Source organism: Lutra lutra, chromosome 5 (assembly GCF_902655055.1).
Source record: "Lutra lutra chromosome 5, mLutLut1.2, whole genome shotgun sequence".
Classification (NCBI taxonomy): Eukaryota; Metazoa; Chordata; class Mammalia; order Carnivora; family Mustelidae; genus Lutra; species Lutra lutra.
Genome location: NC_062282.1, coordinates 106,799,844 through 106,826,113, shown reverse-complemented (window position 1 = coordinate 106,826,113; position 26,270 = coordinate 106,799,844). Strand labels below are relative to the sequence as shown.

The following is a 26,270-nucleotide window of genomic DNA, read 5'->3' as shown; positions in this document are numbered from 1 at the left end:
GGTAAATATTTTCACTGGGAAGAATTTTTTAGCCGTTGAAAGTGGTTATTCAGTGCTGGGAGTGAACTCAATAGGAGGCTGTTCTTTAGAAAATGTTTATTCTTTCTATGGTGAGTTGAGATCCCTTGTGCTCTTTTTACCCCATGCTGAGGCAGGTTAGAGGCCCCCTTGCTCAGGCACTGGTATGCGAATGACTCAGCTCACACAATTTTTCAGGGCTACAGTTGCCTCATCCCTTTGGCCCTATAAATTTCTTTTAAATTTTCCCTTTTGCCCACCTAGACAGTCCAGCAATATTCCATGTAACTGAATGGAAGGCATACACTGAGGAAAATGCAGTTTTAGTGAGGGGCTAGGGTGCATGTGACGGGGAATATATTCATGTTTTTTTGCTGCCCCCCCTTTTATAAATGAGGTAGGATATATGGGATAGAGAATCCTGTTAGAACTTGAGTCAAGTAAGGACAGCTTCCCTGAGGGGGTGAGTGTCTTTTTTATTTTTTAATTGAGTATAACTTACATATAGCAAAATGCATTGATCTTCCAAATAGAGCTGTCAGGTATGTAAGTCTCTCACACAAAAAGCTGGCTCCATCATTTATACTTCTATCCCCAAAGCACACAAATCTTAACTGCAAATGAACTCTGGGTTCTAGGTGAAAGGTTCCTGGGGAAATTGAGGCAGAGGTAGTGATCGCGTGCTTTTTGCCAGAGAGCAGGGAAGAAGAGTTGCTACTGTGAGATAATGGAAGTCTTTTGAGGAAAGACAACTCTTTGGAATTCTAAAGCTGAGAACCACACAACAGAGATCTCCAGAACTTTTGTTTCTTAGTTGCTCAGCTCAGAGGTTCGACTTTGGTCTAGGGTTGTTTGGAGACTCTTAGTGTGACGTCCTTCAGTGGATGGTAGACTATGACATAAACTGTGCTCTCTTTTTCCTTTGCGCTAATAGCAGCTATCCCTAGGAAAGCTTTGAAGTTTCACCATCTTGGGATCTCGTCCTAAGTGAATCTCCGTAGGAGGAACATTGAGATAAAGGGGCACCTGCCAGATCACCAAGTGTGGCAAAATGTGTTGGAGACAAGCATGTATGACAATAAGAAGGAGAGTGCTGGGGAGGAATATAAGGATTTGTCTTTACTGAAAAGCAGTTTGTAATTCAGTTCCTAGGTGTAGAGCAAGGAGAAACTAGTCCCTTGGTCAGACAAGAGCTTGAAGACAAAGCGTGAGAAAGCATGCTTCATTTCTCCAGGTACATTAGTCAGCCTCCTGGAATGAGTGAGACATCTGTGATGAAGACATGAAGACAGCTGCGCATCATCAAAGACATTTCTAATTTTTAATGCAGCCAAGTTGAGGCTCCAAAAGTTGTTCTTTTCCAAGTGAGACAGAGGCTATTCTATTTATCCTACTTTTTGAGAAAGCAAGTGAAAACAAAAGGAAAAAATTAACATTTATAAATACAATGAAGGATTGGTTCCTCAGATCCCACTTTGGGGAAGATGGTGCTTTTAAGAGTTCACATTTTGAAAAAGGAAATCTTTTGGGATTGAAGAAAGTATGACATTGTCCAAATATCACAGTTAAGACCAAACAGATTTCAGTTTTATGTTAAATGCATGAGCAAACCAACCGATTTATCTGAAGACTCTCCACTTGTGTCTGATATGTGTCACAGTTTTCTCCAGGAGGGGGGTAATTGCCTTTCGCATTTAGTGAACATGATTTGGTTGGTATTACGTACAATAGCCAATTCACAGAGTGACTACTGCTAAAACAGGTCAATAGGTTTAGTCAATAGGTTTCGAAAACAGCGTAAAGGGATATAGTAGGTGCAGAAATGAGGAGGAAAAAGAACCCAAGAGAAAGGGACTCTAGAAACGATGTCACTGGGGCTCTGGGGAAGAAGCTGGAGGGAATGTAGAAAGACAATGGATGTCGGAGTTAGCAAGCCCAGCTTAACACAATATACTGAATGGTGATTTTGAGCAAGTCATTGGATTCTTAATCTGCATTGACGTTTATGGCAAGGCAGAGGAAAAACCAGATCTGAGTGTATGAAGAGTTTTATGTGTTTGGTTTCTTTTAATTATTATTATTAAATGTGAAACCTACCCAAAAAACCCCACCTCTTGTGAATAACCTCTGTTAACATTGGCATCTATGTTTTCAGTCTTGTTTTTTATACACACACATACACAATCCTGTATATATTGTAATCCCATAGTATGTACCATTCTGTAATATGCTTTCTCATTTACTATTCAGAAAATCTTATAGGTCATCCCTTATTCTACATGATTTTTAAAGGCTGTGGGCAATTTCATTGTAGCACTGTGTATTTCATTCCCTTGCGATGGACATGAAGGTAAATTCCTCTGTTAATGGTCGTTGTTACATACTATCAAACTATTTCTCAGGAAGCCTGCCCCACTTTATCTCCTGTGCGCCCCCTACGTGGGGAAGCCTCCATGACTGCAACCTCCCCAGTTTCTCTGGTTCTCTTCGCCTTCACCACGTGAGAGGTAACAAATAGCCTGTTTATCTATTTAACATGTGTTTGATAACTACTATGGTTGAGTATTTCCCCATATATCTCTAGGCCATTTGTGCTTCCCCTGTGAGTTGTCCATTCATCCTCTGCATAAAAGTCAAATTAGTGAACTTCACTGAAACCCTGTTTTCTTAGCTGTAAGATGGGGTTTCCATGTGGCCTAAAGGGGATAACGCATCGCCCGTCCAGACCATGCCAGCTGCTCAACAGTGTTATTTCCTTTCATGGTCTTTCCTGGATTAAGAGCTCCTGGAGGACGGAGACTCTTTTCTTCATTGTGCCTTAGCACAGTGCTTGGAACATAGAAGGAGCTCAAAAAGTTTTTGAAGAAGGAAGAATAGATAGAATTTGAAAGCATTTTGAGTACATCAGGAAAACAGGTGAGAAAAGTTGAAGCCAAGATCCATGAATTAGCAGTGAGAAAACTGGTGGGCTCCTCAGAAGCTTACTATTAAAATGGAAGAACTTAAGTTTTATTCCTAAAACTCTACTAAGAAACAATTTGTTGGGGCTCCTGGGTGGCTCAGTGGGTTAAAGCCTCTGCCTTTGGCTCAGGGCATGATCCCAGGGTCCTGGGATCAAGCCCCGTCGGTCTCTCTGCTCAGCAGGGAGCCTGCTTCCCCCCACCCCCAACTCCCCGGCTTCTCTGCCTACTTGTGATCTCTGTCTGTCAAATAAATAAATAAAATCTTAAAAAAAAAAACAACAATAAAAAACCAATTTCTTGTAGACTGAAATGGCTACCAGACACTAGATACTTATATTCAGGGATATAAGTAGCCTTGACAAGTTGACTAATTTTTTCTTCTTTTTGTAAGCAAAAGGATATTTTAAGTAGGCTAGGAAAGGAGACTAAGGGGATAAATAATTAAATTTCTTATACAGTGAATAGTAAATTAAAAAAATTATTAATCCTGATTTTCCTATATTAGATTTGCCTAGGCTGGGGAGTAATGTGTAATAATAATGTAATTGTATTTTTAAATGGTTGCAATTTAAAGTAACCCAGTGTGGTGGTGCCTCAAATGCAAGGAAGAAGATCGGTGTTAGGTCCTGTTTTATTCAACATGCCCTGTGACTGGGGGGAGAAGGAGTCAGTGGTTTGTTGATGAGATTTGCAGATGGCTTTAAATTGAGAGGTATTGTAAACAGCAGGAATGACAGAGAAATGATACAAAAGGAGCTGGAAAGGTTAGGAACATGGACAGGAAATCAAATGATTCAGGCTGTAGTAAGTAAGCCAATCTGACATGTGGGGCCAAAGAAGAAGAAATACAGATACACCATGAGAGAGACAAACATGGAAAATAGTCATCTCAAAGGAGGCTGGGGGGTGGTACCAAAGGAGAACAAGAAAGGGGGGAGGTAAGAACCAGTGGTTGTTGAACGCCTACTGTGTGCCCTGCTCTATGATTTGGTACTTTCTGTGTTGATTCCTTCCTTCCACCCCTGCCTTCCTATTCTGTATGTTACTCTGTGCTCATGTTCCTCAGTGCTCGTCACCATAACTGTAAGTGTGCTCTTCATCCCCTTTCTCTCTCTCACCCACCCCCCACCCACCACCCCTCTGGCAGCCACCAGCTGTTCTCTGAATTTATGAGTCTGTTTTTTGGTTTGTCTCTCTTTTTGTTTGTTCATTTGTTTCTTAAATTCCACATGAATGAAATCACAGGGTTTTTGTCTTTCTCTGTCTGACTTTGTTTCACTCAGCATTATACCCTCTAGGTCTATCCATGTTGCAAATGGCAAGAATCTCATTTTTTTTAATGGCCGAGTAACATTTCATTGTATATCTATCTATCTATCTATCTTCTGTATCCATTCATTTATGGATGGACACTTGAGTTGCTTCCATAATTTGGCTATTGTAAATAATGCTGCAGTAATCATAGGGGAGCATATATCTTTTCAAATTAGTGGTTTTGTTTCTTTGGAAATGCTAATTGGTGTAGCCTCTGTAGAAAACAGTCCTTTGGAGGTTCCTCGAAAAATTAAAAATAGAATTACAATATAATCCAGTAATTCCACTATTAGGTATTTACCCAAATAGAATGAAAGCATGAATATGTTGATTTCTTTTTGACCAAGGTTAAGCAATTCAGTGCTGTGTGAGATAAAAGAGTTTCTGAGGAATAATTATGCAAAAAGTTCAGTACTTAAATAAAAGCTCACCCTAACTCTGTTGATCCTATTGTTAGGTTTACCAGTGTTGAAGAGCACTATGGAAATAGCCTGGAACCTTCAAAAAAGCTCTAGTAGGAACAGTCAGTTTCTACATTCCTACCCCAGGCATTTCTTACTCAGTGGGTGTTTCTGAGAACTCTTGGCACAGTTTTCTCCAGGCTATCCTAGTTGCCAGCAGTATGAGGGGGCACCACAGAACGTTTGGAGAGTTAGCACATGAGTCCAGCTTAAGCAAAAATAAGATATGTGTCTCACAGTGGCTACCCCATGAGGTAATCTGTTCCTACCAGCCATGCCCCTCTCCTCTCTTCCAGTGCCCTTATGTTAAGCTCTGTTAACATACAGCTCCCATCCCAGCCCTTTGCTTGGATTTCCTACTATTCCTTATCCTTCCCTCTTGCTGTAAAAGTCTAGCAACCATTCGTATTTCCTCTAGATGTTAATAAACTAAATCAGATTTATTGGTGGATTGGCTTTAAGAATCTCCATTTTTTTTTTTTTTTTTTTAATGGAGCCACTCATTTTTTTTCAGTTTCAAGGGCATGAGGAATTGGGTCAGAGCAAGTTTCCCATGGAGATGAGGAGGAAGAGAACCAAAGTGTTCCAGGGAGGACAAACCCTAAGCAGACAATGTTCAGTCTATTCATTCTCCATCCTGAGGACAAGACCGGAATACTGTGCAGAGTTTATGCTGAAGGTGTGAGCTGGAAAGGACAGGTGTCTAGGATATATTCATTTATTTATTCACCAAGTATTTACTGAGTATCTCCTTTGTTCCAGGAACTGCTCCTGGAACTTATGATGTATCAGTGAATGAAACACTGCCCTTGTGTCACTTACATTGTAGCAGGGGAGATGCTGGGAATGCCGGGATTGGGGGCACATGACAGTATTAAATATGTCAGGGTAGGCTTCGTTGTGAAGATGACATCTGAAAAAAGACTTGAAAGAGTGTTGGGTTGGCCTTCCAGATACCCGACAAAGAGCATTTTAGACAAAGAGTACGGGTGGAACGACAGTTTTAAGGAAGGGCTTATCTAGCATGTCTGAGAAATAGTAAAAAGGCCAGGGTCTCTGGAGCAGAGTGAGCAAGGTGGGAAGTAAAAGAGATGAGGTCAGTGAACTGAGAGGTAGGAGCAAACCAGGTAAGAGCTGACCGGCATTTGCAAGCCTTTGGCTTTTACTATGAGCCATTTCAAGGTTTTGAGTAAAGAAGTGATGTCACTGATTACTTTTCAAAAGTACTGTTTGAGCTGTGGTACTGAGGATGGGTAAGTGTGTAAGGAGGAAAACAAGTTGGGAGTATGTTCTAGTAACCTAGCCAGGAGGTGGTGGTGGCTCAGATGGATTAGGAATGATAACAGTGGAAGTAGTAAGAAGAGATTGGACTCAATCTGTGGGTACTACCCACCAGATTGCTTGGCTAATTAGATGTGGGCTGTAAGAGAAAGAGAAGGCAAGGACAACTTTGAGATTTTTTGGCATGACTACCGGATGGATTGAGTTTCCAGCAACTGAGTGGGGAAGGCTATGAGTAGAACAGCTTTTAAGGTGAGTTTGGGAGTTCCTTTTTTTGACATGTTGAGTTTGTGATGTCTATTTAACAGCCAAGTAGGAGACGTTGAGTTGGAGTTCAGGAGCTACAAATTGAAGAATCATAAAGAGGATAGAGATGTTATTTAAAACCGTATGACTAAATGAAATCACCGTGGGTTTAAGTTATAGAGAAAAGGACCAAGACCAAAACCCAAGGACATTCTGAATACTACAAGATCATGGAGAGAAACAGCAAGGAAGCAACAGGAGGAAATCAAAAGAATGTGGCATCCTCGAAGCCAAATGAAAAAAATGTGTGTGTATCAAGGAAGAGGGAGTCATTGCAGTGAATGTGGCTGATGGGTCATAAAAGATGGGGACTGAGACTTGACACCAAATTTAGAAAAATCATTGATGATCTTGAGGAGCAGTTTGTGTGGGTGGTAAATAGGGGTAGGTTCAAAAGAGACTAAAAGGAAAGGTACTGGGAAGAGTGAGAAGAAGCAAATGATGAATATGGTCATTGTAAACATTGTAAAAAGTGTTGACATGACAAGGCTGGGAAAGACATCTAGCGGTAAAAATGCCTTCCTCTGGGTCCTTGTGGTCCCATCAAGTCAGCATACAGCCGGCAGCGTTGAGCTAGGTCATTAAGAGATCTTCCCCATTAACAGAGATCCAAATGGGGTTTACAGAATTTGTCAAGGGACTTCTTATTCATTATAAAAATATTGCTATTTGAAACATGGGCTCTTTGTCACAATGATGACCTTAATTATTTTCTTTTGCAAATAAGGTCTAGCATATTAATACATCAAGTATTAGTTAAGCCAGATGATATGGAGACCAAGTCAGTCACCGAAGTATTTTCTTTGTTTGGAGGATTTCAGCTTCTGTGGTTTAGGTAGTAGAATTTGTTTCTTCTACCTGGGCCTGGGGCCTGGAGAACTGAGCCCAAATGAAGTAAATCTGCATCTTTATTTTCCATGTGAGCTACTTAATGACTGTGTGCATTCATCAGGGGACAGGATGAGAACATAGTCGAAAATTAAAGGGTTATCGCTACAGAAAACGCTGAGAATGCTGTGTGAAGCAGAAGTACATATTAGGAAAAATGTAATGTTTTAAAGGCACAGATGTGTCTGAAAACAACCCAGAAGCCTGGGTGTCATTTTCTCTCTCTGCCACTATATCTAGTCAAGCACCTACTCCCCTCCATTCCTCCTCGTGATGATCACTCCAATCTGAATGGTTCTACTGCCCCATGGCCTTTTCTGTCCTGGGTTGCTGCTGCAGATACACCATTGGTCTCTGACCTTCTGGGTTTGCTCCCTTCCAAACCATTCTCCATATTGTTCAAGAGTGATCTTTCTAAAGTGCAAAATGATCACGCATCATTTTTGCTTACTACCTTTTAATGGCTCCTTGTTATCAAGTCCACGCTTCTTAACTTAAAAGACATTGAATTATCTGGTTCATGTTCAACTATGCTCCACTTTCTGTCCTCACCATTTAAGATCCAGCAACCAAAACCAGAGAAATCTCCAGATTTATCCCATCCCCATGCTTTCTTTTAAGTCTTTGGATGAGGAGGCTCCAGTGAGTAATGGAAGAAGGCACAAAATCAACTGAACAAGACTAAGCAGAATTAGATCTTCAGGCTCCACTAAAATAGAAATGGAAGGAAAGTCCTTTGTTTCAGTATTCATTATGTTCAAATCATACTAGATGTTTCTATTTCCCCTAGTCTAAAGCACATGAATAATAGCACTGAACATAAATCATTGGTTGGTTTTTTTCTCCTCAGCTTTGTGAACTCTCATGGCTCAATCCTTGGCCCCGTTTTTATACTTTAGTCACTTACCTTACACACCTACTTTACACACATTTCCTTGTCTTTTCCATTCTCCAGTCTATAAATACTGCCTATATTTTGAAGTTTCACAGACTGACGTCTCCAGCCTAGGCATCTCTCCTGAGATGAGATTTCTATCCAGAGATGCCGAAAAGGGTCTGTAGCAATCTCAAAATTTTATCTAAAGCTGAACTCTGATCCTTGCTCTGCCAAGACTGCTTCCTCTGCTAGTTTTCCCCACCTCAGTGTCACCTTAATTACTCCATTGCGGAAATCAGACACCTGGAAATTTACCTCTTTTTCCTCAGTAAGAAAACCTATGAATATGCCAGGCATTGTCTGAAATATTTCCATTTAGTAACCTATTTAATCCTTTTAACAAATCTGTTAGGTACTGCTGCTACTGTCATCCACTTTATAGATGAGGAAACAAATGCACAGAAAGGTGAAATAATTTGCCCAAGATCACACAGTGGTGTAATGGTGAAATAGGGATTTAAACTCAGACATCTGCCTTCAGAGGCCATGTGCTTAACCTCTATACCAACTATTTTTCTTGGTACCTTCCTCTGATTCACCCCTACATTCAGCTTATCGGAAGTATGATTTATTCTACTTCCAAAAATACCCTGAATCCATCTGCCTTTTTCCATCACAGGTGCCCTAGCCTTTGGCCAAGACTGTCATAATAATTCCTTGGAGATTCTCCAATGCTACTCTTGTCCTCTTGTCTACTCCACCTCAGCTGGTCACCCCATCATTCTTCCCCCAAAAGCCAGGTCTTAAATTAAATGTTTTCATCTTTTTCAGAGAAGCCTTCCTTGACCACCATACCAGAATCACCCTCCCCCGCCATAACTCCTTCTCAGATCACCCTATTCTTTTGTATTATAGTACATTTCATAATTGACAATTAGACATTTGTGTCTATATTGTTTTAAAGTAAGTACCCTGAAAACAAGGATCCATTTTATTTTCCACTGTCTACTGAGTACCTAGCTCAGAGCTTAGCCCTTAATAGTTAGTAGTATTTGTGAATGGATGGAGAGGTGGATAGATGGATGGATGGGTGGGTGAGTGAGTGACTAACAGTGAGTAAGAAATGATTATGTTATTTTATTTTATGTGTTATAATGAAAGTATAGTTTCACTTCTTTATAATGGGCTAATGGGAGGAGCCCTTATGAATAAGTGAAAAATGTCTGATTTTTTAAAACGAAATGCAGTTTTATTGTTTCAGTGAAGGACACTGTACCCCTCTAATAAGTATGCTACCCGTTGCTTCCCCTCCACACTCAGTTCTAAGAGATTCCATCCCTACTGTCATACCCCTAACTCAGCTCATTGGTTCAGGGGTAGAAACTGGCCCGAGATTCTCCCTGTTCAGAATTTAGAATCAGGAAACTGAGAAACAGATCTTTAAGGTAGGGCTGTATTCATTCATCCTTCAAATACTCATAGAGTATCTGGAATGAACTGATCATTAGGGATACAGTGAACAGGACACGTTTCTCCTTAAAGGCATTGATAGTTCATTGGAGAAAACCGATAAGTCAATCTGCTGTCACAGTTCAGCGTGTTAAGTGTTGTGACATGGAAATTACCAGGGAATACATAGCACGTGGGACAGGTACCTCATGCAGTCCTGGGAAGGCAGAGAATGCTTCCTAGCAGAAGTGATGTCCTGGCCAAAGAGAGCTTAAGAGATTGAGGAGATGGTGGGGTGAGGGATAAGGGTATTCTAAGCACAGGGAACAGAAAATGCAAATGTAGTACCTTCCATCTGCATGCATGGGGAGGGGAGATTACACTTAGAGGTGAATGTGGTCTCCATCATGAAGGCCCTTGTCAGTCTACAGAGTTTGGATCAAGGGATTTTAGCAGAGGATGACATGTTCAGATCTGTGCTCTAGAAGGGACCCAGTGGCCTCAGTCGGGGGAACATACAGGAAGCAGAAGTCCCAGTTAATAGATTATTCTAGAAATCCAAACAAGAAATGATGACAGCAGGGATAAGTTGGCAACTGTGGGAAGAGACAGAGTGGATGGGGAAAGTCATATATAGAATCAGGATGGATGAGGGAGAGAGGAAGGAAGGACATGTGCAGGTTTACAGCTTAGCTAGCAGTAGACTGCGAGGTCACCCACCGAGGCAGGGAGCACATGAGGAAGCCTACAGAAGAAGTCAGGGCTGAAGACACAAATGTAAGCATTAGCTCCACTGAATTACGGAAAGCTTTGGGGGTTATTACCCAGTCAGTTTACAGAGAGTGAGAACAAAGAGGTCCATGGATGTAATCATAAGTAACTCCACTTTTTTTTTTTTTTAAGATTTTATTTATTCACTTGACAGGCAGAGATCACAAGCAGGCAGAGAGGCAGGCAGATAGAGAGAGGGGGGGAAGCAGGCTCCCTGCCGAGCAGAGAGCCCAATGTGGGGCTCGATTCCAGGACCCTGGGATCATGACCTGAGCCAAAGGCAGAGGCTTTAACCCACTGAGCCACCCAGGCCCCCATAAGTCCACCTTTTAAGTAGCAGGTGAGGAAAAAGAGCCAACAAAAGGATTTGATAAGTTGTGTCCTGACAGCCATTTAGAAACTCAAGGAAAGAGAGATGTCAGGGACATGAATGGATGAGCCCCTTTTCAGAAGGGTCTAACGACTGTCACTGCTCTAACAAAAAGACCCAAGCAAGGACAGCTTCAAAGTAACTTGCTGCCTGGGATATCTAAGACACAGGACAATTTCTCTTAATTAAGTAAACATTGTTCTTAATTATCTTACTTACAGTATTCATCTGTCTGTCCTTAAGAATGCTATGATAGGGGCACCTGGGTGGCTCAGTGGGTTAAGCTGCTGCCTTCGGCTCAGGTCATGATCTCAGGGTCCTGGGATCGAGTCCCACATCGGGCTCTCTGCTCAGCAAGAAGCCTGCTTCCCTCTCTTTCTCTCTCTCTGCCTGCCTCTCCGTCTACTTGTGATCTCTCTCTGTCAAATAAATAAATAAAATCTTAAAAAAAAAAAAAAAAGAATGCTATGATAAACTTCCTTCTAGTCCCCTAGCCTAAAACCTTAGAAATTCTCCAAGAGTGGAGTCTGGATTCATGAGGGTTTTCTGAATTTGGTTTTCAAGTGTTATTACACATCAGTTCGTGAAGTGCACTTGAATGTCAGAGTTGAGAATGTGGAAAAAAGGAGACATAAGGAAAATTTATTTTTAAAATGTTTTTCAACTTTAAGAAAAGCATCGAACAACTCACTAAGTTTAGCATTTCATGTGTGTTTATGACCTGTCAAAAACTGCCAGAAATTTACTTGTGAGCAAGAAGAAAAAGATGTTGCCTGTTTGTCATCTCTCAGAGCATCCAACTTCTGAAGGCCACTTTGCAACCAAAAAAGAACTTTCCTTCATCAGTGGACGTACGTTGAAGAAGACAAACATTAGTAATAGGATCCGGGCCATGTAATGTTCATTAAACAATTAGATGCTGATGCCAGCGGGTAATCGCTTTTTTCCATTTTATTTTCAACAGTTTGAGTGTTCCTAAGAGACTTACATGGGGCTGGATCTGGTATTTTCATCAGAATTTTAGTGTATTTTCAGTATTGGTAACATCTCCCTCCCTCCTACTTGCACTAAAGCAATACATTCTCCCGGGTCTGATTTGTGCTCCTTCTTCTGAATGTTTAGTCAATTTAATATACACAGTGGACATATTCTGGGGGAAAAAAAAATGCTAGGCTTCTCAGCAGAGTCATTTTAAAGATTAGGTGTTGTTTAAAAACAAAAGCATACCATTCGTCACAATTACAAGGCAGGAAATACAGTGCTCTGCCCTATATAATTAGAACTTTTCTTGAAGGACTCTTGTTTTTTGACCTTACAAGCACTCAACTTCTCTGCAGACAATTTGGTCACGTCCCTCTCAAGTTTCAGGTCCTGGAAAAACTCAGCACAGTTTACTGAATGCTTTCCACTTAAAGCTGTTTCACTGAATGATTACTGGAATGGAAAAGAAAGCTCCGTATGAAGTCAGTCGTGGTCAAGGCTACCTATTCTGGGGTTCAGGACAAAAGGTCTGAGTCTTGCCAGATGCCCGGTCAGAGCACCAGCCCAGCCTGTCCCCTCCTGTAGGAACGGAAAGGGGCAGCGATGGGCGAGTTGGCAAGGGCCCCAGTCCGTAAACTCAAGGTTTAAGAATAGCTACCTTCTCTTTCTATAATAACTTATTCCCCAATGCCAGGGTCTCATTCCTCCAGCCAACAGAAAATGCAACAAAGAAAAAAAATGCACATACCCCCAGTCCCTCCTGGGATCCCACCCCGCAACCCCCACCCCCATGGCTGTGCAGGCCCGTGCTTCCAGAGCTTACACAGTGCCTCTGTGAGGCAGGAACAGAGTCAGCTATTATCTGCCTGAGTGCAAAGAAAGGAGGACAAATGAATAAAATCATGATAGATAGCTCAAAATCTTATCCAGCCTGAACACATAGCTCTCCTAACTTGCCCTAATGAGATTCAGACACCCCGTGTTTGTTAGGAAATACTTCCTTACTCCCTCCAGCCACATTTACTGATTTTCAGGGTCCTACAAGCCTATGGCTTCACACACAGACATGCACACCAATTGTAGGGAAGGACCAGGGCCCTGGGAGAAAAATCTTCCTTTAACCGAAGGAGGAGCCCTCTGGCCCGATGAGCTGAGCACAACACCCACTAGGTGAACCATTCTGATGCAGCCCCTGGGTACTTCGAGGCCCTGGATAGGAAGAAGGTAGAGGGAAATGGAACTGTAACCCCAGCAGGGGCCCGGGTGAGGCTGCTTGGGGTCTGCATCTTCCCGCCCCTTCCATAAACATGCAGAATGAAGAAGAACAGGACACAGAAGGTGGAGTCCTCCCCCCTCTGCTAGAGAGAGGCCCCAGGGACCACAAAGACACCAAGCAAGGGCCCCAGAACCACCTGGAGAAAGGAGGGTAGATGGCCCAAAGTCTATGAGACTTTGGCTGGAGCTTTGGCAGGTCATGGGAAGTTACGGACAGCATCACATGGCCAATGAAGAGGCCCGCAGAGAGGAACAAGTCAGGAGCCAGCAGCGGCCCCCAGGACACAGGAAAGGCTCGAGGAGGAGGTTCTGTCATTATGCAGGCAGGAACCGACTGGGGAGGTGGCTGCTGTTTTAGTGGAACGCAGGACAAGATGTTAAAGACCCTTAACAAGGGTCTACAAGCTAGAAGGAGCCCAGGCAGTTACAGATATCCACACCTGTGTCTCTAGGTCACCATTTTAATGCATGCGCCACGGTAGAATAAAACAAACCTTCCTCCTAGATGGACCTGGGCTTAAATTCCAGGCTGTTTCTGAGCTACCGAGTTCTTTGCAAACTACATCTCTTTCCCCCTCGTCTGTAACTGGGTGGAACGGTTTTTGAAAGTACGTAATGTATCAGCTGCCAGGCAATGAGGACCCAATCCATGGGAGTTGCTGCTGTGGCTGTTCGTGTTATTGTTATGATTCCTCGTGCTATTATCATCCAGTCCCTTCATTTCACTCATGGAAAAACCAGGGCAGGAACTAGAAGGTTTTAGACTCTCTTTGGGTTTTCGCAGTTCAGAGCCTGCACTAGGCCAGTGAAGAGAAGAGAGGACATAATCAAATGTCCAGTGGGTGACTTCTGTGAGACCCTGGACACGTGGTCACTCTCTGCTCACTCAACAAAGTCACACACTTGGGTTGTCATCATTTCTCTGAGGGTATCAGGACTGAGTCTGCAAAAAACGATGCCATTTGCTGAACCCAAGCCGTGAACAGCTGTGCTGGGTTAGAAATAGCTTTTCAAACGATGACTTTCTTTGCCAAGTCAAAGGCACATCCCTCTGCAGGCTTGGAACCACAGAAACATCTAAGAGAAAATCTCTCTTTTTCTGGGGGACACCCAGCAATCATTCACCTTCAAAACAGGGAAATGGCCAATGTCTAGGGCACATTCTTTGGCCTGTTTTGGAACAAAGGCACAAATAATGATTCTGGGGAAAGAGAAGCCTCAGCAACGTATTAAGATGAAGGCGTTGTCATCAAATCAAAACCCCAGCAGGAACTGTCAGTTACAGAACTTCCAAAGCTCCTGGCTCCCACATCCTCTGTTGCGTGTTGTCAAGAGCATTTGTGGACATAATAGCCAAGTCTGTGTCCCCAAAACCCAGGCCAATGAAAGAAAGCAATGTATTTGGTGGAAAAGCCATAAAAATAAAGACGTCCTAATAAAGCGCTTGGACTATTCTCACTGCATTCGGACCAGAAAAGGGAGCTATGGAAAGATTCTATCACCATCTGTGATCTACTTGCCATAAAATCATAAATCATAGGATGTTGGCGATGGAAGGAACTTAAAGGTACACAGCGCCATCCTTCATCCTTGCCCAAAGGCTTTAAGCTAATGTAAGAACCCAGGCTCCTTGCTCCCAGCTGGAGTCCTCTCCTCCATCCAGGCAGATGCCCCAGAGGTGCCAAGAGCACACATTTCCAGAAAGTCCTCTAAAGCACATTAACGAAGAGATGCCATCGAAACACCAATCAAGACTCGCATCTGGGGCCAGGGACAAGCATGACACTGCATGTAGAATCCAAAGGGACCAGGAACCAACAAGAGTATAGGCTGCCTCTAGCTTTGATCATACTGTGCTTCAGGTTCACTTCCAAGTCCTTAGTTTGAAAACCATATATACTTCCAGGTAGAAACATGGAACAACTGACTCAATTCCCAGGTTCATCTAGACAAGCTTATTTAATACATAACTTTGGGGCTCCGGGGTGGCTCAGTGGGTTAAGCCTCTGCCTTAGGCTCAGGTCATGATCTCAGGGTCTGGGGATCGAACCCCACATCGGGCTCTCTGCTCGGCAGGAAGCCTGCTCCCCCCCCCCTCTGCCTGCTTGTGATCTCTCTCTCTCTAATAAATAAAATCTTTTAAAATTTTTAAAAAATAAAATACATAACTTTACCTGAAGTACCTGACAATTCCTGACCTTCCAACTGTTACAAGACACCATTTATAAGTCTGTTTCATTCATAGAAAGAAAAAAAAAAAAATTCCAGGCTCTAGCTCAGGAGGCTCCAACACATCTTCCTCTTTTTCCCATGGTGGCGGTTTCCCGTGCAGTTGCCTGGGACTCCAGGGTCTTGGGGTCAGGGGAAGAGGCAGGAACTCTCCCCCAAACTCTGAGAAGTTGCTAAGTGCTCACTCTCACACTTGGTCCTTGGAAGTTCCTAGTCTCTGGCAAAGGTCTCAGTGGTCTAAGGTGAAATACAGCATGTACACCCAGGGCGGGAAGTCTCCCACAAAGCAAAGTGTACTCAATGTAAAGAACTGCCCTTTATGCCTGAGATGAATTTTCTTGCCTTGTGGGGCTAAATTGTCATTTTGGAAGTGATTGTAGTCAATGGTACATGTTTTCTTAATTTTTTTTTTTTTTTTTTTTTTTTTTTTTGAAAAGTAACATATTGGCAGTCCTCTGTTGTCAGTGCCCAGGACTGCAGTCTACAGTTTTGGGAACTCCAATTCTGAGAACTGCTGCTCAACACCTCCCCATTTCTCTGGTGGGTAGAAGGCTTTTTGCTGTAGTGTTCATACCTCAGGGCTTTGCAAGAGGTGACCCAAGGGTGAAGTATAAGACCAGATGTTGTAAGGGCCTATTCAGCCAGAGCGGCCCCACCCCTGTTGAACTGACATTTTGTTGTAAAACTTAAATTAACTTTGCCCCACCCCCCCAGGGGAACTTACTTAAAAGCAAGTCCCGGAAACCAGTCCCAGGTAACAAAGTCCAAATGCAAGGGTGGGTCAGGCCAGGTGGAGGTATTCAATCAGTGGGGGCGTATACTGTATCCTAGCTACCAAGGAGTATGGGCCCCCACCTTTGGGAGCCTTTTGGCGCCAATCCTAACCAAGGTGTGATAGGCTGGTTCAAATGTCTACTAGGGTAAACTGTAATTCAGTTGGTCGCCTAGCATCACTGTGGAGTTTCCTGTGTGTGTTAAAATCTTATTGGCCACCTGTGTGTGGCCAGGCCCAACCATATGGCCTTTGCTCTACAAAAGTTAGTCTGGAAAGCAGGGAGGGGTCGCCCTCTCTGTAAGAGGTGCGGCCCTGGCCGGCCAGTTTGATTCCTGATGCTTGGCTCGACATAAAGCTTTGTTTGACCTTCGCCTTGTATCAGTCTCGCTCCTTTAATCACGGACCCATTATTGGGGTACCCAATTTTGGGGGGACCCAACAATGGGAATTAAGGGTCCCTAGGTTTTTAGTTTGTTTGTTTTATTTTTGTTTTTGTTTTACCGTTGGTGCTTAGGAACACATGGCTCACTCATGAATTAAATATTCCAAAGGAATATTTCTTTAATGGTTTTTCAGAAAAATTCTGGATGAGCCAAGAGTACCTCAAACTTTATTATTTAGGATGAATTAGAAATGCATGATATTTCAGGTGGAGACTAATCATTCAGTTAGGACCTACTAGCTCATGGGGCAGGGGGTAGAAATGGGAGGTGACTAAGCCAATCAAACAAATATACAGGGAAACCTTTGATCTACCTAGGAATAGGATCTTTAAAATAATGTTAAAATATTAATTTTCATTAAAAACACAAATATTTTGGAGGCAGATTTGGCTAGACCTTGTTTGGCATTCTGTTGTTTGTGTTATTCTGATCTTGAAAGCAAATCCAAACAAAACTAAAAACCGTATTCATATCCTGCTGGTCACCACCTCCTTCCTATGCTCATGGAAATCTCTCTTCAACTGCCTTTTATTCCTCTTCTCTCATGGATGCTGCCTTAATTCAGAGAAAAATATCCTTAAGCAAAATCTATATGGAAGTCCAATTTAAAACAAAAGAGGGGTGGGGCTGAATCCCTTCACCCGGTGCCTCCATCATTCATTCATTGATTTAATCAATAAATACTAACTGAAAGTCACTGGCCTGTCAACTTAATTTTTCTTTTTTTATATAATTTTTAAAAAAGATTTTATTTATTTGTCAGAGAGAGAGAGAGAGAGTGAACGCACAAGCAGGCAGAGTGGCAGGCAGAAAGAGAAGCAAGCTCCCTGCTGAGCATGGAGCCCGATGTGGGACTCAATCCCAGGACCCTAGGATCATGACCTGAGCCGAAGGCAGCGGCTTAACTGACTGAGCCACCCAGGTGTCCCTCAACTTAATTTCTTGACTGGGCCTCCTGGTTCCAGCCACACGTCTCCACCACTCCTGTCTGTCCTGGAAGCAGAACTAATTTTCTAAAACTCTGATCTGATCTTAGCACTACCCTTTTAAGAAATTTCTACTTGTCTCCTCGTTGTCCTCTGACATTCAATCTCCTTAGGCCCTTCCAAGTTTGGGCTTCAACCTACTTTTCCCTCCTCCTGTTCCGTGTGCTACAATCCGTCCCCTGAGACATTCCCCAACACACTGTGGACATTCATGTCCACTTGTCTTTGATGGTGCTGCTCTGTCTGCTGGTGCTGCCCTACTTCCTCCTTCCCACTGTGATGTTTTCCTGTGTGTTATGTGAACATCGTCTCCTCAGTTCAGCCTCCCCTAAATACCACAGCCCTCCTCCCTCAAAGTCCCTATTGATAGTCAGATGTCATGTGTCTGGCGACCCAGCTGCTGCTCAAAGGCAAGCATCTTTTTTTTTTTTTAATATTTTAAAATTTATTTATTTGAGACAATGAGAGTGAGAGCACAAGCTGGGGATGGAGGCAAGCAGATTCCCTGCGGAGCATGGAGCCCGATGCAGGGCTCCATCCCAGGACCCTGGGATCATGACCTGATCCGAAAGCAGACACCCGACCAACTGAGCCACTCAGGTGCCCCCAAGCATCTTATTTTTAATTCACCTTGATATCTGCAGGACCTAATGTTACCAATGTGCAGTTAATTAGAAATAGCAAATTGGTTTTATGTCACAGGCCAATTCCTATTGATTGGTAATGATTTCCTGGAGTGCAGTTTTGAGAAAGATACTGCTTCATTGAGATTCTGTGGCAAAGTACTTAATTGACTAGCAATGTCTGCCATGGGCTAGGGTGCGGCACGTAAAGGCATGATTGTCAAGTATCTGGCCTCCTGCCAGTAAACGCAGTAAATGTTTGCTGGTGAATAGACGAGTGAAGAGATTTCTTTAGAATTATGAAATGTAGGCTTTTTCATCGTTCAAACAAATTTTCCCTTTAGTCCAGTAAGTTGCTTTTTTAAAAAAGATTTATGTATTTTACTTGAGAGAGAGTGTGTGCAGGGAAGTGGGGCAGAGGAAGAGGGAGAATCTCAAGCAGGCTCCATGCTGAACATGGAGCCCAACTCGGGGCTCGACTCATAACCCTGATATCATGTTCTGAACTAAAACCAAGAGTCAGACCCTCAACTGACTGAGCCACCCAGGTGCCCCCGGTGAGCTTTTGCTATGTTTCATTTCCTGAAGTGAAGAGGGTCTTCAACCTTGAACTCAAGTTGATATTCTAGCACACCTGGGTTTATCTTTGAGCTTAATGTCAGCCATGGGTGGTGTCATCTCATGTGAGGTGGTTTGCCCAGAGGGCTTCTGTTCTTGGCCCCAGGGTAGACTGGGGAGCCCACGGAGGATGAGAGGAGGGAAGGGATGGAAAAGATGGTGTGATGCCTTGGCCCAATGGTGTTAGGGGCAGCTGAGCTTTTACTGAGAAAAAGGCTCCAGACAGAAGCTGAAAGTGTTGATTTTATGAAGGGCTCGGTGAGACATGGGGGTGGGTGCAAGGGGAAGTGCTTTAGTACAAGCAGCAAAGGGAGACACAGAGTCAGAGAATGGGCCAGTCACCCCTCCTGAGAGGAACAGGCGCCTCTGGGGATGAGGCAGGATCCAGGCAGGTGTGTGGGCATGTTTACCCCCGGCAGATTCAGCAGGGGCCACTGCGGCCCAGGGGTCCCGGCAGAATGTGTAGGAGCGTGGGGACCCCTGGGGGGTGCCAGTGCTATACGTGGGCTCACCATTTAGATGGACAAGAGCCTGTACACTCCAAGTCACTAGTGGTACCTCCAAACCCTTTCTTCCTCCATTCTCATGTGCTCAGAGGCCCATCTTGGGTCACACAGGCTTTAAGAAAACAGTTTCTGAGAAAGCCAGTTATTGAGAGAGAGTTGTTGGGACTGAAATGTACCCTTTCTCCGAGCCCTGCGTTGATATCATCCTCAAGATGTTCCACAGTGGGGACATTCTGCCTGGAGTAGCTAATTATGGGATGTGCCCTAACCCAGAGAGCCGGAGTCCTGGGCCAGTCACGAGCCTCCCCAAAGCCTCTGCTGTGATGTCAGCTAACGAATGCTTGTCATGCTCTGTGTCCCCTTGCTTGGTTTGCAGGCAGGGGGTGGGTGCTGATGAGAGGACCCTCCTTCAGCAGTAACTTCTGGAATGGACTATGGTTTGGGGATCTCTGGGGGAACGGGGGCAGCCTCTGTTCATATTGCTCTGTGTTTGCCACATAGGCCTTTCTATGCCACTGAGTCAGCTGTGGCCCAGAGCGTCTGCCAAGTCATTCAGCCGAGAGCTGTTTGACACTTGACAGGATGAAGGCGTCAGAGCGTCCTGATGGGTTCATGCAGGGTGGCCATGCCTTAACTGGTGAGACAGGCCTGCGTTTCAAAGCCCTGTTCCCCGGGGTCCTTCCCTGGCTTTGGTACCCTTATATCGGGGTCCTCCCCGCTGCACTGGGCCGGGGGCGGGTGTTGTTTCCTCCATTAGCGTGTCACAGGCAGAGATGCGGCTCCTCAAGGCTCTGCTTGTTAAACTCTGCTCTTGAACCATCTGTTCCAGTGTTTTCCCAGGTTGCAAACTGAATCCAAGGAAGATGGAGGGTTTTGCAAACTCTGCACCTATTTGTTTCCCTGCTGATCACACTTCAGGGTCGTGGGACGTTTCTCTAATGGTAAACTCTCGTTAAGCTTGAGTCACTTAAAATGTATGATATCAGCAATGTTCAGAGGAAACCTATTACAGCTGACCAAGCAGAACGGCCTCTGGAAAGCTCTTTGCCTCAGCTGTTATCCCATTGTCAGATTCTCCTTTTGCAAGGAAAAGAATTTACCCTTCAGGGAGGATGGTCTGGAAATTTTCTCTGACTCTCATCAGTGATTTCACCAGAGGTGGTTCGCTGAATGGCAAGAAGGACACATTTCACGTGCATCTGAGGGTGGCAAGGAGGGTCCTGGATACTAGGACTGTATATAAAGGACAGGGCCTACCCCCTCATTCTGGGTGGGGACAGCTGTCTTAGGATGCTCTCATCACTGGATTCATTTGCACGGCTGCCTTCTGCTGTCCTAGGACAAGGACCTAAAGGCTTTCCGGGGCTGTGTCAGGGTTGGAACTTGATCAGAGACTTCCTGGTGACTTGAGATGGAACTGTTTGTGTATTGGCCACATGTATATTATCTTCTGTATGTCGCCTGTTCAGACCTTGCCTATCTTTCCACTGCTTTGCATCTTTCAGAGGGCCTCTCCTGAACAAGGGTCAGAAAACTGCAGCCTCCTGGCTGGCTGCCTAGTTTTGTAAATAATGTTTAATTGGTACAGGCACATTAGCTTGTGAGTGAACATCTGTGGCTGCTTTCTGTGCCACTAGGGCAAGGTTAAGTATTGTAATAAAGGATGAATGGCCTCAAATATTTACTATCCTGCCCTTTACAGAGGAAGTTTATAGATGCCTGACTCAGTAGGTGGACTCCAAATAGTAACAAAACAATACAAAGTGTGACCACAGGGAGCTAGCTCTTCACACTCCCATAAAGTACTAAGTGAGAAAAGAAGAAACACACATAGTAACAAAGACACACATACAGGGATGTTTACCGCAGCACTGTCAGAATTTTCAGTCTGGGTAATTATTCATCAGGGAGAAGAAGATACAAATTTTGCTATATGCATAACTTTTTTTTTTTTGAGATTTAACATGGTTATAAACCTTCAAAACAGAAGGCTGAGCAAAAAAACCAAAAACTAAAAAAAAAAAACACAAAAAACAAAAGGCAATTTGCAGAATGATACAAATGACAATAGCACATTATTTACATAAAATTTGAAACTATGCAAACACAATCCGCAGATGTGGGTGATGTGGGTGAACGATAAGGAACGAGACCAGTCGTGGGGCTGGTGGGTGGAGAGCTAGGCTGTGATGACCCCCGTGGTGGTTTATTGTCAAGGTTGTGTGGAGGTGAGAAGGGAGGCCTCTCCCCAGGCCCTTGAGGACACGGTCTCCACAGCCGTCACAGAGTGAGGGAAGCTCTGGGCCCAGTGCTTTTAATACCCTTTTAATCTGGGGGTCAGCGTATGGTCGTATGGAAATTTCTTGCCCCCCCACACTTACAGATGCCCACATTTTCTTTATCTGCTGAATCATCAGCTCTCTTCAAGGTTCCAGTTCAATGGCCTGACCATGTACAGGACAAATCCACATAAAGCACATAAATACCAACTTGAGAGAAGTGGTCACCTTTGGGGGGGATGGGGGGAAAGAAGAGAAGGGGGTTCAGAAGACATTTGATCCTACCTAAACTTAGCGTGGTCCTCATTCTGCAATAGAAGCAAGCCAAAGCGTGCTGGTTTGCAGGGGTGATGTGCAGTGAAATATGGCAATTATTTCCCAATAAAATTGGAAACAAAGAAGACATCGCAGTAGATGTAATGTGTCTGTAATGTCTCACTTCTTTCTGGCATAGAAAACAAGTGTGATAAAATGTCATCATTTGGGCACAGAGATGGCAATATGCACATCTATAGGGTGGAAGGAAGTTGGGGGATAGAGGAGAACCAGAGTTTTTTGATAGAAAATGAGAAAAATCTATTTTGAGGGACAAGAGGCTGGTCAGAACTGGCGTCCAATCAAGGCTGATATGCTTCCCGTTCTATAGTCAATGAATATGACGACGAATATTTTCTGAATGAAAAAATCCAACACATTCTTACCGAGCGGTATGTGCGAGGCATTGTGGGTGGGATACTTAGTTCCTGTTTTGGAGGCACTGACAATCCAGTGAGCGAGTTCATGCCGATGACTGACGCTTCTGCAAAGCAAACTGGAAATGCACGACAGGAGCAGCAGCAAACTGCTGCTGAGCCGCATCAGTCTGGGGAGAGGAGCGGGGACAGGGAGTGCTTGAAGCCAGAAGTGTGAACATAAAAGAATTTCTAAAGGACCAGCTGAGGGGAGGCTGGGAAGCACAGCTGGAGGGAGACTGAGTGTGAGTGAGTGTACTTTACTCATCGAGTAAAAATTACATTCTGGCTGCTATTCTCAACTTTCAGTTCTTCCATAGGCGTGGGAAGCTACAAAGGTTGGCAAGGGCGGTGTGACCTGACAGACCCTTACAGCTCTCTCCCAAAATGGGATAGATAGAGGCAGGGAGGCCTGGTAGAAGGCTGTTGACACATGTCCAGATGAGAAAGGACGACTCCGAGAGTGGCTTTGGAAGTGGAGAGGCGGGGACAAGTGAGGACCCTGTGGAGGTGAGGGGAGAAAGGATGTCATGATTCCCTCTGTAAGTATCACTTCCCGAGCTGCCAGCCATCATGGCAGCTGGCCTCCCCCAACAGCATCCCCTTGGGCAGAGGTTGAGGGCCAGGAGTTGGTCCTGTGTCTCTGGGTACCGAAATGCACTATAACCCTCTCACCTCCTCCCTGAGTCTGGCATAGAGCTATTTTCTTAGCAGGGATGCAGCAACTCAGGCCCAAAGAACAGCAAGAAGACAGTGGATCATATCAGAGACACTAAATATTCTTCTTAGCTTTTCGCACCAAAGGTGCAGAGAACATGAGTTTCCAGAGCTGTGGGGCCAGCATCCCCCAGTCATGAGGGGCAGAACTCCTGCGTCCCGCATGGTGCCCAAGTTGGTAAAGACACATAGTCAGCCTGTGAAGTCGGAAGAGCCTGGAGCAGGACTAAGGGGACCTGAGCTCTCTGTCCGGCTCTGTTTCCTTCTGCTGTGTGACTTTAGGCAAGACTCACTCTGGTCCTCACTTTCCTCATGAAATAAAGAGCTGGAATCACATAAATCCTTTGTCAAGATGCTTTGGTTGCAAACCACAAAAACTGACTTTAGTAAACTTAAGCAACAGCAACAAAAAACAAAGTAAAGAAAAGAAAAAAGAAAAGGAGGGGAAGGGAAGGGAAGGAAAATCTATCATGGGGATAGTTAATAGCTTATAGAACTGAAGGGAAGACTAGAGAACCAGGCTTGAAAAATGACAGGAACCAGGACCCCTTCAGGGGCTAACTGGTAGGATTTAAAAAGTGACCTCATCAGGCAGTGGGGGTGGGGCGCCTCTCCAGTGCCTGAGTTCTGACCGCCTCCCCCATCCTTATTTCACTTGTTAATATTCAGTCTATGTGGTTTCACTCAGTTCACTGCCCACCCCCTGGGGAAGACGGATAAGGGGGTACTGACTGACAACTTTTCCAAACCACACACTGTGGGGGAAACATAGTTCCATAAAGAAAATTAAGGTGTTGTAACCCCAAGAAGGCAAGATGGATGCCAACTGGCCACAAGTGATTTTCAAGTTTAAGATTTCCAAGGAGATCTAAAATTCAGTAAGCTGTATGTAGCAGGCAGCAGGGCATGGCTCATGAACAGAACCTCAGAAACCCAGTACAGTACACCCTTCCCGCTCTGATGGGATAGAGGGGTGGTGAATAGGGAGGGTGGGTAGGAATGGGTAGAGGGGCTACAAGAAGAATGGCCATAGCATGGGAGATCCTAGGGGCTCTTCTCTGCCTCTCCCAAAGGCACCTTTCTTTAATCAAGGCTGTAGCCTCCCTGACGGCACTGTGAAATTGCTTGTTGGATCCCTCTTCTTTGGAGATCAGAGGATTAGAGGTGATTCCAAGAAGTTTCCAGGAAGTCCATGCATCTGACAGCCTAGGCTCAGTCTTTATGGGGAAAGGGAGCCAGGGAGCTCAGGTTTTCAGAGGGCTCTGGGAGATATTCCCTCAGAAATTTTTTTTTCAAAATCGGGAAAAAAGTGTTTAAAAAAAATATTGAGAATTGGAGCCTGTGACACATGAAGAAAGGGAAGCTAAGTTCTTGTGAGGACAACCATGAAATCAGGAGTTCTTCATTGTGAAAGGAAGAGCCTTTGTGAAAGGTTTCCAGAGGAGCTTCAAGTCCAGGACTGAAAGGCAGGTTGCGGTGCCAGGCGCAGCTGGGGACATGGAGAGGGTTGTTTTAATCAGCACATGTCACTGACCCAGGGCCACAGGTCCAAGTCCATGAGGCAGGGCAGTGCCATCACCTGTGTCCTACCAAACTCTGTTTCTGAGGGGGCTCTGAAGGAGGCAGGCTACTTAAAACTAAAAACAGACTCAAGCAAAGGCATGAACTGGGAAATATGGGAGGAGAGGAATCTAGGGGGTGGGGACCAAGTTAGCTAGGAAGGAGGGGGGCAGGATGGGAATGCAGAGTTTTAGTGCATCCACCCTTGACCACACACCCCTACTGACCAGGAGTAACATGCAGAGCTAATGTGTGAGATGAGCGTGGGGGAAAGACTCCATTTGTAAGTTCCTTTTACCAGGTAAGAGGGAGATCTCTACCCTCAATTGATAATCCTTACCCATTCCTTTATCTGACTTGGTCTACAGACACTTTAATTTGACCTAACACCCAAAGATGGTCCTAAGATGAAGACAAAGAATAAAATAGTTGGAGCTTGAAACTTGATTCAGAGGAGGGAAGTGGAAGGAAACCAGAGGTTAGGTTAATGGTGTGGAACACTGAATACACCCTGAATGGGTAACAGCTTGGCTGGCTGAGAGCAGGAGCCCCTTACTGCTGATCATATTCCTACATTAATGTTACTAAGTGAGTGTATCTATGTGCAAGAAAGCTACAAAATAGCAGGCTCACTATCAGCCTCTCTTCCTGGTATTTTTTTTTTCTCCTAGTATTTACTTATAATTTTTTTTCTCCTACTCTTTTTCTCCTTGTATTTACTTATACTAGTATTTTTTTCTCCTAGCATTTACTTATAATTTATTTACATCATTCCATCTGTATTAGTGTCTGGGCTACTAGACTGTAAGCCCCTTGAAGTCAAGGATGGTGTCTCCTTCATTTTGGCATCCCAGAACTGGCATCATCCTTGACATGTCATCAGAGCTCAGTCATCATGGACATGGAGGCCGCTTACAAAAGACACTGTGTTGTCCACTTGTGTTGATTTAAATCCCAAGAAAGCCACAATGACCACCTGAGGTTAACTACCACCCATTCCTTACCTGATCCCCCATCATACAGGTTGCCAGAAATGTGGCTGTATCTGTACACAATGACTTGGTTCCATGACCATCTGGGTGGGTGTCTATCCTTCTGAGGAGGAAGCAGAAGAACCTGCGCTAACCATAGGCTAGACAGGCAATTCCAGTGTCTGCCTCAATTCTGCCCCAATAATTGCCCATCCTCCTTCTAAGATACCACACACACACACACACACACACACACACACACACACACACTTATCTCTTATTGACAAGCATCTGGCAGAAGAAAGAAAGCAAAGCAAAGCAAAGAAAAGGAAAAGAAAGAATAGGAAAGGAAAGAAGAGAGAAAAAGAGAAAGAGAGAGGAAGGAAGGCAGGTAGACAGGCAGGCAAAAGGAAAAGGCGGCTTTGGAGTTATTAACAAGAATAAAGAAAAGCACTTTCCCCTCCAAGTATTTCAAACTCGGTTGCCCTCGTTCTAATGGCCAAGGACCTTAGAGAAAACTTTGTGAATAAATCCGGGAGGTCCAGCCTGGGCTCTTCTCCTGGCTAATGACGCTGACAGAGAACTTTTCAGGTGACCTTTGGCTGATTGGCAATGCACACTGGACATTTTAACGGGTCTTACCAATGACTTCTTCTGTTATCTTGGTTTGATAAGGATAAGGCACCAGAAGGAAACTGAGTAAGTGCTCCATTTCCAGGCTGAGATGGCAGGTGGAGAGAAACCCCGTCCTGCCTTAAGTGCGAAACTGTGTTTCTCTAAAGCCTGTGTGACTCAGAGTGTGAGTTTGGGATGGATTCATGGTTATCAGAATAAAGATATCTGTGTGGAAACCTCCAGCTATCATTTGAACCGTATCT

At 44.2% G+C, this 26,270-nt stretch overlaps 1 protein-coding gene across 1 annotated transcript in view; it reads right to left on the bottom strand.

Annotated features, from left to right (window-relative positions):
- The window catches only part of THBS4 (thrombospondin 4), a 144,569-nt gene that overhangs the window by 102,441 nt on the left and 15,858 nt on the right, over positions 1–26,270 (bottom strand). The window lies entirely within an intron of this gene.